The sequence below is a fragment of the Sander lucioperca genome, chromosome 20 (assembly GCF_008315115.2).
Source record: "Sander lucioperca isolate FBNREF2018 chromosome 20, SLUC_FBN_1.2, whole genome shotgun sequence".
In the NCBI taxonomy this organism is placed as follows: domain Eukaryota; kingdom Metazoa; phylum Chordata; class Actinopteri; order Perciformes; family Percidae; genus Sander; species Sander lucioperca.
This window is the reverse complement of record NC_050192.1, coordinates 12,410,596-12,426,687: the sequence shown is the minus strand read 5'-3', so window position 1 is coordinate 12,426,687 and position 16,092 is coordinate 12,410,596. Positions and strand designations below refer to the sequence as shown.

Here is a 16,092-nt window from a genome sequence, read left to right as displayed (position 1 = left end):
AAAGAACTCAAAATGCCTGATAGCCAAAACAGGGATTTGCAGCACGTTTGCAGACTTTATTCGGATTGCTCCATAGTACAGACACAAAGAGATTAGAGTGCTCCTAGCTAGAGTGGGCTTTTACACTTGTAACTGAGGCTGTAGCGACTAGGCTGTAGCGACTAGACTGTAGCGTATGCGCATTCTCGCTCTGATTGAATGCAGATGCATACCGTAGATTTACAAACGGTGACAAGCAAGCGGGAAAGTCAAAGCCCAAGCCAGTGCGAAACAGGGAATATTGCGAATTACTTTATAAAACCAAGCAGCGGCCGGTCTAACATGAATTAAGCCAAGAAATTGCCAGCAAGGACGAGTTGGCACCAGCTACAGCCCCTCTCATTAACGTCAATGACACAAACTCACATCCAGATGCCATATATGATGACAGCTCTCCTCTGTGGAGGCTTGAATTTCTAAACAGCCTGTGGTGCTTATTGGGATTACGATGAAATCTATCCGGAGTGGGTCAAACTGGCCAAAGTAACCTGCATGATTCCCGTCTCCAGTGTGCCAGCAGAGAGAGGCTTCTCCCTGCAGAACCGCATCAAAACAGCGCAGCGACGTCAGGCAGAGGCTTATGCGCATCGCGAGTTGCAGAAAGACACTTGTTTACAATTACTTGGATTTAAGTCAGCACTTTATAATTTCATGAGCCAGTTTGTTTGTACTGTCGTTTGTATTGTTTTATTTCCTCAGCCTAGCAAATGGAAATTAGGCCCCAGGTTGGCACAATGTTATGTGCATTGATTTTAATTCATTTGACCTCTCTGCCTGTAGCAAGTAGCCTACATTTCAATATAAGTAGTATAAATCTGAATCCCTTGATGATATTATTCTTTATATAGCCTGCCTATCAATTGCTTTTAAGCGCAATAAACACAGAAAATATTGACTGGAACTTTTCCAATTTGACCGGTAAAATGAAACCTTACAGGTCACATGACTGGCACCAATTTTTTCTAGCAGAAACACTGCCGTAGACTCTGCACCACTGCTGCAGAGTATGCAGCAGTATGTGCTGCAGAGTATGTGCACATATATATATATATATATATATATATATATATTTTTTTTTTATTAGGGCTGTCAAAATAATGCGTTAATTTTGATTAATTAATCTGAGAAAAAATAACGCGTTAAAAAAAAATAACGCAGATTAATCCATTCCATATTGACGTTTGACCCGGAGCCGTTCTAGCCACCATTGGACTGTAAAATGAAGGAAGGAGACGAGAATGTGCTGCCTGGATCATTAATTGGAACATTTACTTGTAAAAATCTTCTTCCTGCCAACCCTGGCTACCGAAATCTGGTGCCACTGATATGTCTGCACTTCTCTCTGGTGCTCTGAAGACGATACAGGCAACACAAACACCGCTGCATGTGACGCTAGTTAACACTATACTCAACAGCAGCTAACGTTAGCCTACCGCTAGCTAGTAGCTGGATTAAACAATTACAATGCTGACAGCTAACGCTAAACGGTGTAAAGTTTGACTGCGTTATACTGTAGAGAATTCAACACCGGGATGTAACAATCTGCAGCTGCCGTCGGAAAAACAACACCGACGGTGCGTTCAGTGAAACTGGTAAACTACAGCCTAGGGGTGCATTTGAAGTTATTGTAAATGTCCTTTTCCCATCTGGTGGTCGTTTTTGTCGTTCAACAGCAATTTACTAGTGAAATAAGTTATTGTTATTGTTATACATTATTCTTAAATCATTTAATTTTGACCATATGGCCTTAGCAATAAACAAGCCGTTCTTTAATGTCACCAACTGTTGTTTAGTACCCTTTTTTTTCTTTTCTTTTTTTACTTTCTTAAAAAGTATCGGTTCAGGCACCGTTAATTATGTATGCGATTAATTTCGATTAATTAATCAGAGTATGTAATTAATTAGATTACATTTTTTAATCAATTAACAGCCCTAATATATATATATATATATATATATATATATATATATATATATACACATACTGTGTGTGTGCGTGCGTGCATGTGTGTATTTGTGCATACGTGTTCATGATATGTGTGGTTTGACCTGCATTTTGTGGTCATATCAACATACCTGCAGCTTGTTATTTTACGCAAGGCCAAGCACTGCTATACTGATATGTTGCAGTGCTGTGTGTGCATGTGTGTGTACATGATCTAGATAGGGCAGTGTGTGCACTTTCACAGTACCTACAGCTGCCACTGGCTACACAAACAATGTTACACCTACAGTACAGCTGAGTCAGTGAGGCAAATGGACATTACCTGTACTTATGTCCATGGTCACAAACATAAAACCTTTCTGCTTTAGGTTCTGACGTCACACGGCACTGATTGAGTCTGTATGTTTATGTGCATGCGTGTGTCACAGTGCGTATTCCCCGGCTGATGCACAACATTAGTTCACGTAATTAGGTTTGTAAGGGCTGTGACTCTCATTGACCATCTATTACTACCCGTGGCATCTGTGTATGTGGGAGAGTATGTGTCAAGGGCCCTGTAGTCGTGTGACAAAGTCCATTAATTCCAAGTGCTTGGGTTCACGACCTCCAAATCATCAACACAGAAGCCAATCAACAGCCTGCTGCTCAAGGTCGCCGCGGTGACGCAGCTGATGGGAGGAAATGGGTGTGATTATTGCATGTGATTGGGCTGAGAGGGAGAGATAAATAGAAAGCGAGAGTATGTCAACGCGCAAATAAGAAAATGAACAGGAAGAGGGGTTGAAAATATTGTTTCGATGCACATATTACAAACAGAAAGACAGACAAAAAGAATAATATTTGAGTACATGGATAATGGGGGAAAAACAACAAATGAGAGACCACAAATCAATAAGACACATTAAGATTGAGAAAGGGAGAACATGAAAGTGAAAAGAGCTCTTTCTGAATCTGAGCTCATTTTGCCCGACCATGATCTGAGCAGAATCCTCAGCCAGTTTTATTGAAAACATCTCGCTCTGCCATCTTTAAACCTGTCATTAGCAACAACAAATATAAACAGCAGTCTATGATTGACATCAGAGCTGTGAAAAGGCATCGTAAGTAAACAATTTTTGTTAGTGTGAAAATGAATTTGATTAGTATTGCACATTTTATATGGCAAAAGTAGGATTCATCTTTATTTTTAATTATTAAATCAGCATTTTATTAGGATTCCATGTGAGATAAACTCTTAACTGCTGACCACTAACAAATTAAGTCAATGAACGCCTGAACGTCAAACACGATTTGAAGCCTGTCTCGCAATTCCGAGCAATGGGTGAATGAGTGCATCAGAGTTTCATCAGTCATTCCTGAGCTAAGGCTTTGTTTCATAACGTGACTTATGCATCACCTCACCTTCTCAAAAAATACAACTCTTTTGCTTCTGTCTTTTAGTCCTATCTGCACGATCTTTTAAACTTGATTCATGTGTGAGAGCAAAATGACATGAAGTGACATGAAGCTAATGTATATTTTATTTTATGGAAATCTATTCTGTGGAAAGTCACAAAAACACATTTAGATTTTTTTATAATGGTCAATGGTCACCACCGATGCCGGAAATCTGTTTTCCCATCCAATAAATTCATTTAAATGATTTATTTACAATACATTAGGTAAACTTTCGTATGTCATCATTTCATCTTTTATAAACTGTAAAAAAAGAATAGAAAGCACAAAAGAAAAGGCACCTCTGAGTGGAGTAAAAGCCTTTTATTTTCCTTAAGCATGGTTGATATGCTCATAAGCAGCAGCATCAGCCAGGACAACTCAGATACTGGGATAAAACTCTGTTCTGTTGAAAGTGTGCAGTCAGGTTAAACCGATGCCTGAGGGGAGGCTGACTGAAGCAGACACCCGATCATAGATAAGCCGTACACACATATGTACACACTTCCATGCTCACAAACGCTAACATGCCCAATGACTGCAGATACAATCATGAATGACTGCACACGCTCTGTATTCATTAATGTAACACTTTGAAATCTGATCCTCAAATCCCACTGGCCTTGTTTTTTTTTTCTTTTTTTATAAAGATGCAGGTGTACATACTTATAATTCTGTACAAGCTCTGTCTTTCTCTCTTTCTCACAGACATACACACTTTTTGAATAGATCCACTAACCCGAAAAATATTTAGTATTACTAAAGAACTGTCTTCACTTAGAGACATTTTTTTCTCAAGTCAATCAGTTGTTATAAGTCAAATACAATTTTGCAGGATACAGTCCAGCAGGATCACCAGGCACAAACAAGGATGCTTCCGAAAATCAAAATTAATTTTACGGTTCATGGTTGTTGGAATTTGGCTTTGCTCTGATCCGTTTCCCAAATAAAAACATTTCAGAGCCAGCTCTGTGCCTAATGGGAGTAAAATGGCAGTAAAATGATGAAGGCTGAAATACAGAATCAAATTAGTTCTCAGATGTTATTGGTTACAGGTCACAGTCAGAAAATGTTGCCCACCTAACAGTCCATGCCTATAATCCCATCATGCTTCGCAGGATGGATTCACTGCTCTTCATAGAAAATGAATGCATGGCGGCTGCATTGCGCTGTGACTCTGGCTGATCTCTCAAATCATCACAACCTCGTGCTGTGGAACCTAAATTTTCCTGCTCTGGGATGGACACAAACACATGGAGACAGACGTGACAGACACACACCGGCACACACAGGACACACACATTCTGTCCACAATTTTCCACTTGGGCACGTCGATGGATCTATTCCACCAGTGAATAGCATTGGTTGTGACAGGAGCTACAGCATAAGCCTCAGGTATACACAGAGGAATTAAAGTGCAGTGCGAGCAGGAAACAAGGTTGTTACACTGTTGGCAGTTGTTTTTATCTTCTGTGTGGGTTGTGACCTGTGTCACTCTCGAGGGACTTAGATCATTATTTGATCTTCGTTTTTCATGTGATCTTTCTTTATTTTGTTGACTGTGAGATATTTATATTATATATATTTATATTATATATATATATATATATATATATATATATATATATATATATCTCTATCTCTATCTCCTTACCCACTGCTTTGCCTTACTCATATTCTCACTTGTCCTCATTCCCATGTGATGTGTGCCTAGTCAAATATCATATCATTTTGTTATATCTCACAGTGAATGTGGCAAATAAAAGCTAGATCTATAAACGAAGCAGACTTTTGCATCAGTGCTTACACTTAAATAGTTATGGGAAGAGCTATTTCCAAAGCTATTTGTAATAATGTATATTTTATGCAGCTGTATAGTTTGCACATGCATTGCTTATTATGGGCGAATCTAGCTTTGCATGCTGGGTGTAATGGGTCCATTAACACTCAGTCAGAGGTCTTTTCATACTAAATAGGGGGAAACACATGGTGCAGATATACATGTAGGCAGTGAACAGCGAACCAAGCAATGCAAAATCACTAAGTACAATTAATTGAGAAACAAATGTATGTTATTTGGTGCGGATATGGTACACAGTACAATAGTGTGACCCTACATACATTACATGGACAACAGACTGCATATCACAAAACATATTCAGTGCCATAGTCAGTCTATTCCCCAGTGTGTGCTCAGGTAAAGGAAAAATTGAGATGAGGTCACAAAAAATGAAATGCCACAGCAAATATTTGTTTGACCGTAGGTCACACTTATTGAGGCTTTTTTACCATTAGCTAATGGAGGTAAAATCTCTCATCCAGGTAAAAATTAGACTGTAAAGGAAGTGTGTAAAGAGTGCAAACTCTATGAGAGAAAATCCTCTCATAATAGTTAAAGCTCTCTGGTCTACCTTCCTTGATTGGTGAGATTACCATGAGACTGTAGTTCCCTTTGCAGCTGCCTAACGAAGGTTATGCTGTAACTTCCATCCTACTTAATGGGCAAACGGAGAAGATTATCAAATGCTTACACACACCACACACGCACACATGCACATTAAGCTTTACGTTTCCCTAGTTTAACATAAAATATTAATACATCAAATATTACTGCATTACTGAGTGTTATTAATGGGGAAATTATCTTCTAATGGCTACTAGGCGATAGTTTGATGCATGAGTATGCTTTTCTTACACCGTAAAAAGCTATGCTTTTGAAGATGCAGTCTTCATTCAACACTAGTGATGTGTACATGGGTCTGTCTCTGTGAGATGCACACTTCACTTCCAGGAGTTAATTAGATCCTGACTTAGCCCAGCATGCACACATTTACCCTCGTGGACAAACACATGTTCACTCGCTGCAAATAGACCATATCCTAACGAGGTCGATGGGGAAGGAGAGTTATTAGGCTCACAGGCTGGATAAACTGTTCCCTCCCCTGTGAAAAGGCCTCAGTGCCGAATAGACTGAAAGATGGAGACAAACACAGATGGAGAGCTTGATGGACAATTAGAGACAGACAGGCACTGACAGACTGTGAGACAGAGATGGCGACAGGCAGACAGTATTTTATGACTCTTTGCAGGATTAGTTTCCAGGAGGTGAGATGAAGTGTCATTAGCTGCAGTGAAATTATCCTTTTTCATCTTCATGTAGAGGACATGGTTATCTAACTGCTCCCATACATGACTCTTTGTGCACATGTGTGACTGATTGATGAGATGCAGCCATACATGCATGCTCTGTATCATGCATGTAATGTGTGCCTGGATTCTTATGCAGAGGAGCTTTATCTGTGTGGATGTGAGACTGCTTGTTGCCAGCAGAGGTAGTATACGGTTGAAAGCATCAGTGTTGAGCTGCTGATCTAGCATCTGAGCAGGTTCAGTTCAGGGGACCCACTGTTCACTGGGGCCCTGTCACACACCTCTCTGTCACTAACACACACACACACACACACACACACACACACACACACACAAAAGCACACCTGCAAATGGATACCAACACCAAACTACTCTAGCACACAAATGAAATGAACATGCACGTTTATGTCAGCACACTGTAGGTTATAACACGTTGGCCTTCAAAACAGCATGAACTGAGCTAATTCAGCACATAATGAATTCAAAGCGGTATTAAATGATTTTTTGGGCCACTTGAGTCCATTCAAACAGACTGTTAACCGATCCGACGGCGCCAACTGTCTTTCAGAGGCTGTAGTGGGCTCCGCTTTAAAGCAAGATGTTAGTATCCTATGAAACTGAGATTCTTGGGATTTCTGAGCAGTTTCCAGAACATGTTGCTGAAAATGCAATTCTTATAGAAATCTCCAAATGTCAAAGGTTTTTGATAACAAATCACAGAATGCATTTTTCTATGGTGTTCCTCAAGGTCTTGGTGTCTTAATGTGTTTTTTTGGCCATTTTCTATCAATTCTCGAGCAGTCAAAAAGTGTTAAATTGTGCACCAAATCTGCGTAACAAATGGTATCAACCCAAAAACTTATGTGACATGAGTGAGCATGGGAATGGCATCAAACACTTTCGTCATAATGTTCTAAGCCCTTATACACTTTCAATATTTGTTTTAATTCATTCATGTATATTTCTGATTTAAGACTAAAAGAAAACTTTTGTGCTGAGATGCAACTGAAATTAATCGTCGGGTTCCCAGCTTTCAGATGATTCACATCATTTCTATGTGGCATATACTGTTGACCTTTTATCTACCACTGAAGGTTTGTCACTAAGAGTGGTCCCTTTCGCATTACACATGATCATTTGACCCATTGGAAGTCAAAAATATTTGATTTATGTGGTTATTACTTTGGTAAAACAATCACTTAATTAGTTTGGAAATGACAAACTGTTTAAAAAAATGAGGGCACTATTTATACATAAGCATTTTAATTGTAGAGCAGTTACCAGCAGTTCCATAGTGCTATAAAAATGTCTATTCCAACCTACATCTTATTTTGTAATTTTGACCAATATTCCTATCAATTACTTAATGTTGCTGTGTGTGTACACAGTTGTTAAATGTAATGAGTGATTTTAACACACTTTTATTTTAGCAGACGATGTGGTACAAAAACAGGATTTGTATTTTACTGGTGTGATTGCGATTGCTCGTGCTCCTCACCCTGTTGGACTCTGTTTAAGCAACGTTGCCACTTCCCCAGATCTGTGCAATAACCAAGGTAGTGAATTTTTTTCAAAACTGATAAGAATGATGTCCAACACTTTGAAAATAAGACCTAGGTTGTTATTATAGTTTTTTTTTTTTTTTTTCCAATTTAGTTTCTTAAATGCCGAAGTAGTACTAAAGGGTGATTGAAGGGAAGATGACTTCTTTCCGTAATGACTTCCAAAGAATCCAATACAACAGTCTTATGACCCAGAGCCAAATGTATCATTGTTTTTATTTCCTTCTTTCTTGTCCCTTGTCTCATGTGCGATGCTAGAAATATAAGAATTCAATGCAAAAATGTGTATCATAACAGCAGATGTGTGTCTCTGTCACTGCATGCATCCCTGAGCATGAACCTGTATATGCATGTGCTCACACATAAAAATACACACACCTTTCTGTGTGCAGTGTTGTTGCAAGTTAGTTGCAAGTAAGTTATAAGAGTTGCTCTACTAATGTGATTTTATGGTTCGTCCTCTCTTGAACAATTCCCATTTTCTCAGCTACATAGCCTTCTCCCCCCACTCTTCTCTCTTCTCTTCTGTTGTTTCCATGGTTGTTTCATTTGTTTCTCTTACTGTATTTCTCTCAACCTTCATTCTATTAACTTTTCTTCGATTTATTGTCTCTCATTCCTTTTTTTTTAGGTTTCTTTTTTCCATCCTTCTGTCCGTTTTAATCCCGTTTTTTTTCCCTTCTCTCTCTTACTATCGTTATTGTGCTCTTGCTCTGCCTTCACTTGTGTCTCTTTTTGTTCCATCTCTCTTTGTGGGTGTGTGGAGGGTGTGTATTTATGCTTGTTCAAGAGTGGGAAGACGGGAGGCCCGCTGACATAAAACACACATTCCCTCAGCGACACAAATGGAAATTCTTGTTTATTTGTTTGTGGGAAAGCTGTGCAGGAGAGCGATTAAGAGAAGAACGGACTGACAAAAGGGAATTAAAAAAAGTTGAAGGCAGAGAGAGAGAGAGCTCGTGAACATAGCCGAGTTGTGCCAGGACAGTGATTCAGCATAATGTGAATATTGACTAATGAATAATTTATATTAGCTGTGTGTACTATCAGCTGTAATATATACCAGTTATAATGTAAGGATGTAATATATATTAGCCATATATATTTGTGGCATCACATTACTCATGAAAAGTGCTGCAGCGAATTGCCCTTTATAAAGCAGAAGAACATTCTCGCTGTAGTCTGACAGGAAGTCTGAGGACAAAGGGGAAAGAAGGCAGAAACAGGCCCAAAGGGAGATCTGTTCAGCCTGCAAGTAACCTAAACATATAGCCAGCAAGAGAGTATAGGAGTCATTCAGCCATAACAGGAAAATTCTGGTTTATTATCCTCGTGGGGAAAGAGTTTTCCCTGCACGTAATGCCGGACCAAATTTCACAAGAGCGAGTTCCGCCCGGAAACTTTAAACTGTCTACCGTAAGCAACAGGCACTGATATTGGCATGCGAGTCAGTCACACTATGGCAAGTGTAAATCAGTAATAGTAATAAATAAGTAAATTAATTACTGAGGTCTGAAAGACGCAACATCTTTTTTTTTTTAAAGATTATTTTTAAGCCTTTATTTATAGACAGCTGAAGACATGAAAGGGGAGAGAAAACCAGAATTTTCCTGTTATGGCTGAATGACTCCTATACTCTCTTGCTGGCTATATGTTTAGGTTACTTGCAGGCTGAACAGATCTCCCTTTGGGCCTGTTTCTGCCTTCTTTCCCCTTTGTCCTCAGACTTCCTGTCAGACTACAGCGAGAATGTTCTTGGGGAATGACATGCAGCAAAGGGCCGCAGGTCGGAGTCGAACCAGCGGCCGCTGCGTCGAGGAGTAAACCTCTATATATGGGTGCCTGCTCTACCAGGTGAGCTACCCAGGCGCCCAGTATGTACATATTTTTAAACCGAAAGTGAAGGCAAACATTAAAGTTATTACCCAAACTCTGTTGTAAACCTCCATCACAATTTACAGACCAACTTCCTGGTTAAACTCTGACCTACCGTACTTGCCGCCCACTATTTTCCTTTGCAAGAGATTATTACCTAACTGTTTGCCAACTCCTAACAAACTGCTTTAGATCTCTACAATGACAGCGTTATCCTAACGTATAGAAATCATGGCCATGGGACAGAGTCTTTGGGAATATTAAAACTATGTCACGCAATGTGAGGGTGCGCCTCATTTAGTTCAAGATTATGCGTCGCTTCTATTGGACTCCCTCCAGATTGTTTAGAATTGGTGTGAAAGACACACCAATTTGTTGGAAATGTAAGACAGAGGACAGCCAATTACTTTATGTCCTATGGTCCTGTGATAAGGTCCAGGAATTTTGGACCGGGATACATGATAACCTATATCAGATTGCAGGGACCCAGGTTCTATTCAGCCCAAGATTATTTGTTCTGGAAGATGGGTCAATCCTAAAACTGATTCACTGCAGCAATATTTCTAAGAATGGATGTTTGACTTCTTGACAGATTTTTTTTTCCCCACAATTGTTGGCTCTACACACACATTATAATATTTGGCATTGATCTCTGATTCCACACACACAAAATTCAGGCGCCAATAATGGCACGCACGCACGCACGCACGCACGCACGCACGCACGCACGCACGCACGCACGCACGCACACACACACACACACACACACACACACACACAGACTGGTATTTGTGAGCAGTGTATTGGCATAACCCTTGGCTTCACTGCTTTCTTGTTAAATCATGTAGAGCAGAATCCCTGTCTGATGCTCATTTCCTATTCTCTCCTATTGGTTATTCATTTCTCTCTTGGCAGATTAGCCCTTAGCTAGCTCAGAGCCAGACAAGTACGGTATGTTTATAACAAGAAAACTCTGTTTGTGCGTTGTTCATGTGTGGGTTTGTTGTGGGCGGTTGGGCCACGTTTTCCTTGCTTCATGTTATGACATATAAAGCAAAAACATTCCTTAGCAAAATAGGTGCGTGTGTTTATTGTTATGACAATGATTTTCAAATGTCTGGAAATTATGATGTGTTTGTGGGCAGCATTTCCCTATCCTGTCATCTCCCTGATGTCTTTCAGACTTGTTTGATAAATGAATGCAAAGCTAATTAAGCAACCTTTATGTAAATGTATTCATTACCATCTAAATTGATTATCCCGAGGTTTATAAATTAAATTTCCTTAGTTCATTATTTCCAGATTTATCACATCTGCATCTTAAAATGGAAAATAAACGTGCATGTATATGCATGTGCGCACGCCTGAGAAAACGGAGACAAAAAAAACAAACTGTTAAGCAACAGGAGCAGAGAAGGAGGGAATTGAATGTGTTCCTAATTGATGTTTAATTAAGGAGCTTGTCCGAATCATTAGCCTTTCTGTCATCCGTGGTGCCATCAATCACTCTTGGTGTAAAACCTGGCTGGCACACTGGTCCATGAAGGCATCCATCAAGGCACTTAGCGAGTCAGCATTCCTGCATTAGCCCCACCTCACTGCCTTGATGTATTGGTTTGTGTTTGTATTAGATACAGACCGGCACTGGGTTTGCAAAGAAGGCATTGGCGCACATATTTTAGTTGTTCTACTGGCATCAATCTAATCGTTGAGACTCCTGGCCAGTGAACCAGGAGATGTGGAGCATGGCTTCAAGTGTTGGGGCTGAACAAGTGTTTGTTTAACCTCACATTAGGATGGTGGGGGGATTGAATAATGAAACACTGTGATTTCAATCACTTCTCAATCGAAATCCAAACAGGACTTGCTGTATGTGCAGCATGTTTGTTATACCCTGTCAGCTCAGGGTTTTATGTTTCCTTTTGGAGGTCAAAAATAATCTGTTGGCCTTTTTGTGATTATCTTCAAGACTTTACACAAAGTTAGTTTAGCTCTTCACTTCTACTCTTAAGGTTATATTTGGATTGCTGTTATCTCCAGTAACCCTGGAGAAAAACTCTTACCAGTGAGTCATAGTACCACCACCTCTGCATCGATGTTGAAGTGCCTGGTTAGATTATTCAAGTGGTATCTCATGTCGTTTAGGAGATATTTGAAGAGGTCTCTTTGAAAATGCAGTATCAATTTTGAATAATGATAATGATGAAAATAACTGCCATGATTTCACCTTCAAAGATGTCTCTAAAGTACTAGGTCCCAACTGTAAAACCCTTATCTTCTGTCATATAGAGACTTTAAAGGTTACATTTGTAATTGCAGGTTTTATGATCTTCAAACAGCAGATTATCTCAATTTCAAACAAAAGTTTCCCCATGAAATAATTTTTTAAACAAAGTTACTGACATGCCTGTGGCTTTTACTAAACAGAACTAAGATAAGGAACGCCTCTATACTGATCAAGAAACCGATCACAGCACCCGGCCTGCATGTCGATGCAACAAGAATAAATAATCAACCACAAAATATGAAAATGACTCGGAGGCAGATATGGAGATGATTGCATCCTCATGGTGCTTTTGGTTAGCAGATCTTTTATGAGACATGAAAGTTACTTTTCATCTGTACTTCTGCCTCTCAGAGTTTTTCAAGTTCTTTTTTCCCCAGAGTTTTCAATGCAAATCCTCGCTTACCAAGCAGCCAACAAAACTGAGTTGCCCGTGGTCTCCGATGTCATTAACACTGAGCAGAAAGGCTGAATTTAATTTAGCAGCTGCTGGCTGGAAAATGGAAGAGAGTGTAATGTCACAGGGTGCATATTAACACACAGACATGTTGTCCATCCATCTCTGTACCTCTCTGTGTCGCTGTCTCCATCTCAACCTTAATCCCTGCTTATCGCTTTTCACTTTAGTTTTCACACACGCACACACTAAAGCAAGTCTGCACCATGCTAGATATATTATACTTGCGTACTAAAGACTCTGTTAAAGATGTCTTTTGATTTCCCACCTGCTCACACACATCAGGTGCAGATAAATGAATAGATTTGTGGCCACGTCATTGATGTGACAAGCTATTCCTGGCTGCAGACAATGAGCAGACAGATCCAATAAAAGCTCCATAGCATTGCACTCTTCACACACACTCCCCTTGCTCCGGTTACAACACCTGACGCAATCCCAGGAAACCGAGACAGTAGTGCTTTCCCAGTTAGCACCACTCATAACAGCACCAGTCGTTTAACTGTCTCAAGGCAGGATTGCAATTTCTTGCAAGATGCTGATTAATGATGCATTGTGTCCCTTCACATAGAGTTTCACAGCATAGAGAAATTCTCATTATCTCATGACACGTTGATCTATGGCTCAAAGTGTAACACTTTTGTTGTGCTTTTTCTCTGAATGGAAGCGTGCACAAATGCTGAATGCAAACCCACGTGCACACATACCAATTCATTGGGAAAAGATGCTGGCTCGTTAAGAAAGACGAGCAATACACTTTAGCTCTATGTAATGAGGTCACAAATCTGGCTACAAATAATAAGTGCAATCAGAATTTATGGGTCAGCTTTAAAAAGGTCAAGATAAACTCTTCTATCATTATTTTTATTCTGAGGCTCGTTGGAAAGCAAACACTCATCAGTTCTCTCCTTACAAAAAGAAGATTTTTAGTAATTAAGTTTAATTTACAGTTGCTCTTAATTGGACAGCCACATGATAGTGTGCCTCTTGAAACTATAGCAGCTTGTAACCTTCATTAACACATAGTTAGTCTATATCCTTGACGTTCCACTTGCAGGATTGCTCCGTTGCCGATGAAAATTCCGTCGGATTTCACTCATTTAGGCCGGATATCTCTTGCCTTGGGCTTTCTTTGTGTTGGCATTTTTAACCCCAGTCGATTTATGAGGACTACGGTTAACCTTTTCTCAGATCTCTGCAGGGTAAATCCAGACAGCTAGCTAGACTATCTGTCCAATCTGAGTTTTCTGTTGCATGACTAAAACAACTTTTGAACGTACACATGGTCCACCAAAACAAGTTCCTTCCCGAAGGCTATTTTTCAGTGGCGCCGTTGCTCTGTACGGCGCTTAGCGCCGCCCAAGACGATTGTGATTGGTTTAAAGAAATTCCAATAAACCAGAACACGTTTTTCTCCCATCCCGGAATGCTGTGTGGACGCACCAGACCCTCCTCCACAGTGCTGCGGGGGAGGAAGGTCTGGCAAAGCAAGACTAACACATAGTTAACACAATATTTTTAACTGAAGTACCCTCTCTCTTATTGAAAAGATTTTGTACCTCCACTGTGAGATATATATATATATATATATATATATATATATATATATATATATATATATATATATATATATATATATATATATATATATATATATATATATATATACATATATGTATATATGTGTGTGTGTGTGTGTATATGTGATGTAAATATATGTGGCTGTGAAAGCATTTACTAATTGTCTTGTTAGCTTTATTTATTAACTATTCAACTATTAGCATAATTAGGTTTGTAATTATGGTAGGATATGAGGCAGCCATTCCAAGGGCCTTTGGTTGATTAGTGAGACTAGGATAGAGATGTCTCAAAAAGGTCTGTTCTCATACATTAGTATATATTGCTTTCTACTTTATGTGGCACAAATGACCAATTACCTGGTGCTTGAATTCATATTTTAAACTGCTGATACATCCCTGTGATTCAATGTGATAGCAGTATGCGATATTGTCATTATTGAGTAATTTCAAAGATTGCAGCCCTTAACTACACTCTGCACTGTGCTCTGATGCGCTGGGAGTATGGCGTTATATATGTGTCACATTCCTGAGCGAGTAATTGTATGTTTTGAGCACAGAGAACTATATTTTGCAAGCGCATTACATTGCATTTTGAACAGAAATGTACACTCGCAAAAAATAATTCAGTTTGAGTAAACAAAAACCTATTTCGTGCACAATAAATGTAATTACATGTCTTTCTCTGCTCGCAGGTAGACGCTGCTGCGCTCCGGTCATGTCTCCCTCGCTCTCAACCTCTTCTCTCTACGCGCTCAACTCTAGACACGCTCGCTCAGATTTTCACAGCGTTACAAGTGTGCCACAAAACCAACCAATCGCAGAATCAAAAGGTCAATTCTGATTGGCTGTTCGTCTCCAATTAGATCGCAAGTAGCAGGAAACAAAAATCTAGGAGAAACAGTCTTTTTCAGTTAACACCTGTTGGTATAGCAAATACTGACTACAGTGGATCTGTTCGACTAATGTTACTGGATTAAAACACAGTTCGGTCAGTATTTTGTATTATTGACTTATATCACAGAAATGTCTTAATATTTGTGTGTACTATAATGTCGTTGTTTTCTTTGACTTATATCTCCTTGTGTGTTTAACGTTAGTTTGACTCATCCTTCACAAGCAATCTAGCTAGCTCACACACTGCAGCCATAGACTGTATATAAGAGACTGCAGCCGACATGTCATCTGAACAGGCCTCGCAGCACTGTAACTAGCTAAGTTAGCTAGGTCTCGCAATGCGAGACTGAACAGCAGTAGACCTGTCACACTATAGCCACATGTAGCTAAGTAGTTTTTAATACTTTGGTTACATTACCGTATTTTATTAACCTGAATTATGTTGCTATATTAGCTTGCGAAGGAGCTATCCGTTGCTAACGCTAATTTATCTCAAAAAGCAGAAACGTTAGCTAACTACTGCCAAGATATGATTTCACTAGAGACCAGAGAGGTGTTGTAAGACTCGTCAAGTGTTGTCATGTGTTTACGCTGTCTTACAATGAAACCATATCTTGGCAGTAACATTAGTTAGCTACTGCTTTTTGACATACATTAGCTAGCTAACGTTAGTGTTAGCAACGGATAGCTACTTTGCAAGCCAATAAAATATAGCCTTGGCAAACAGAATTAAGGTTAATAAAACACCATAACTATGTAACCAGTATTACAAACTTCTTACAAGTGGCTGGATTGTGACGTTTTAGGTGTGTTCGGATGAATACGTTGGATGCATAGACTTTATCCATGCTGGGCTAATGTTAGATTGCTTG

At 39.5% G+C, this 16,092-nt stretch overlaps 1 protein-coding gene across 7 annotated transcripts in view; it reads left to right on the top strand.

Annotated features, from left to right (window-relative positions):
- Positions 1-16,092, top strand: part of grm8a (glutamate receptor, metabotropic 8a) — a 419,149-nt gene that overhangs the window by 180,814 nt on the left and 222,243 nt on the right. The window lies entirely within an intron of this gene.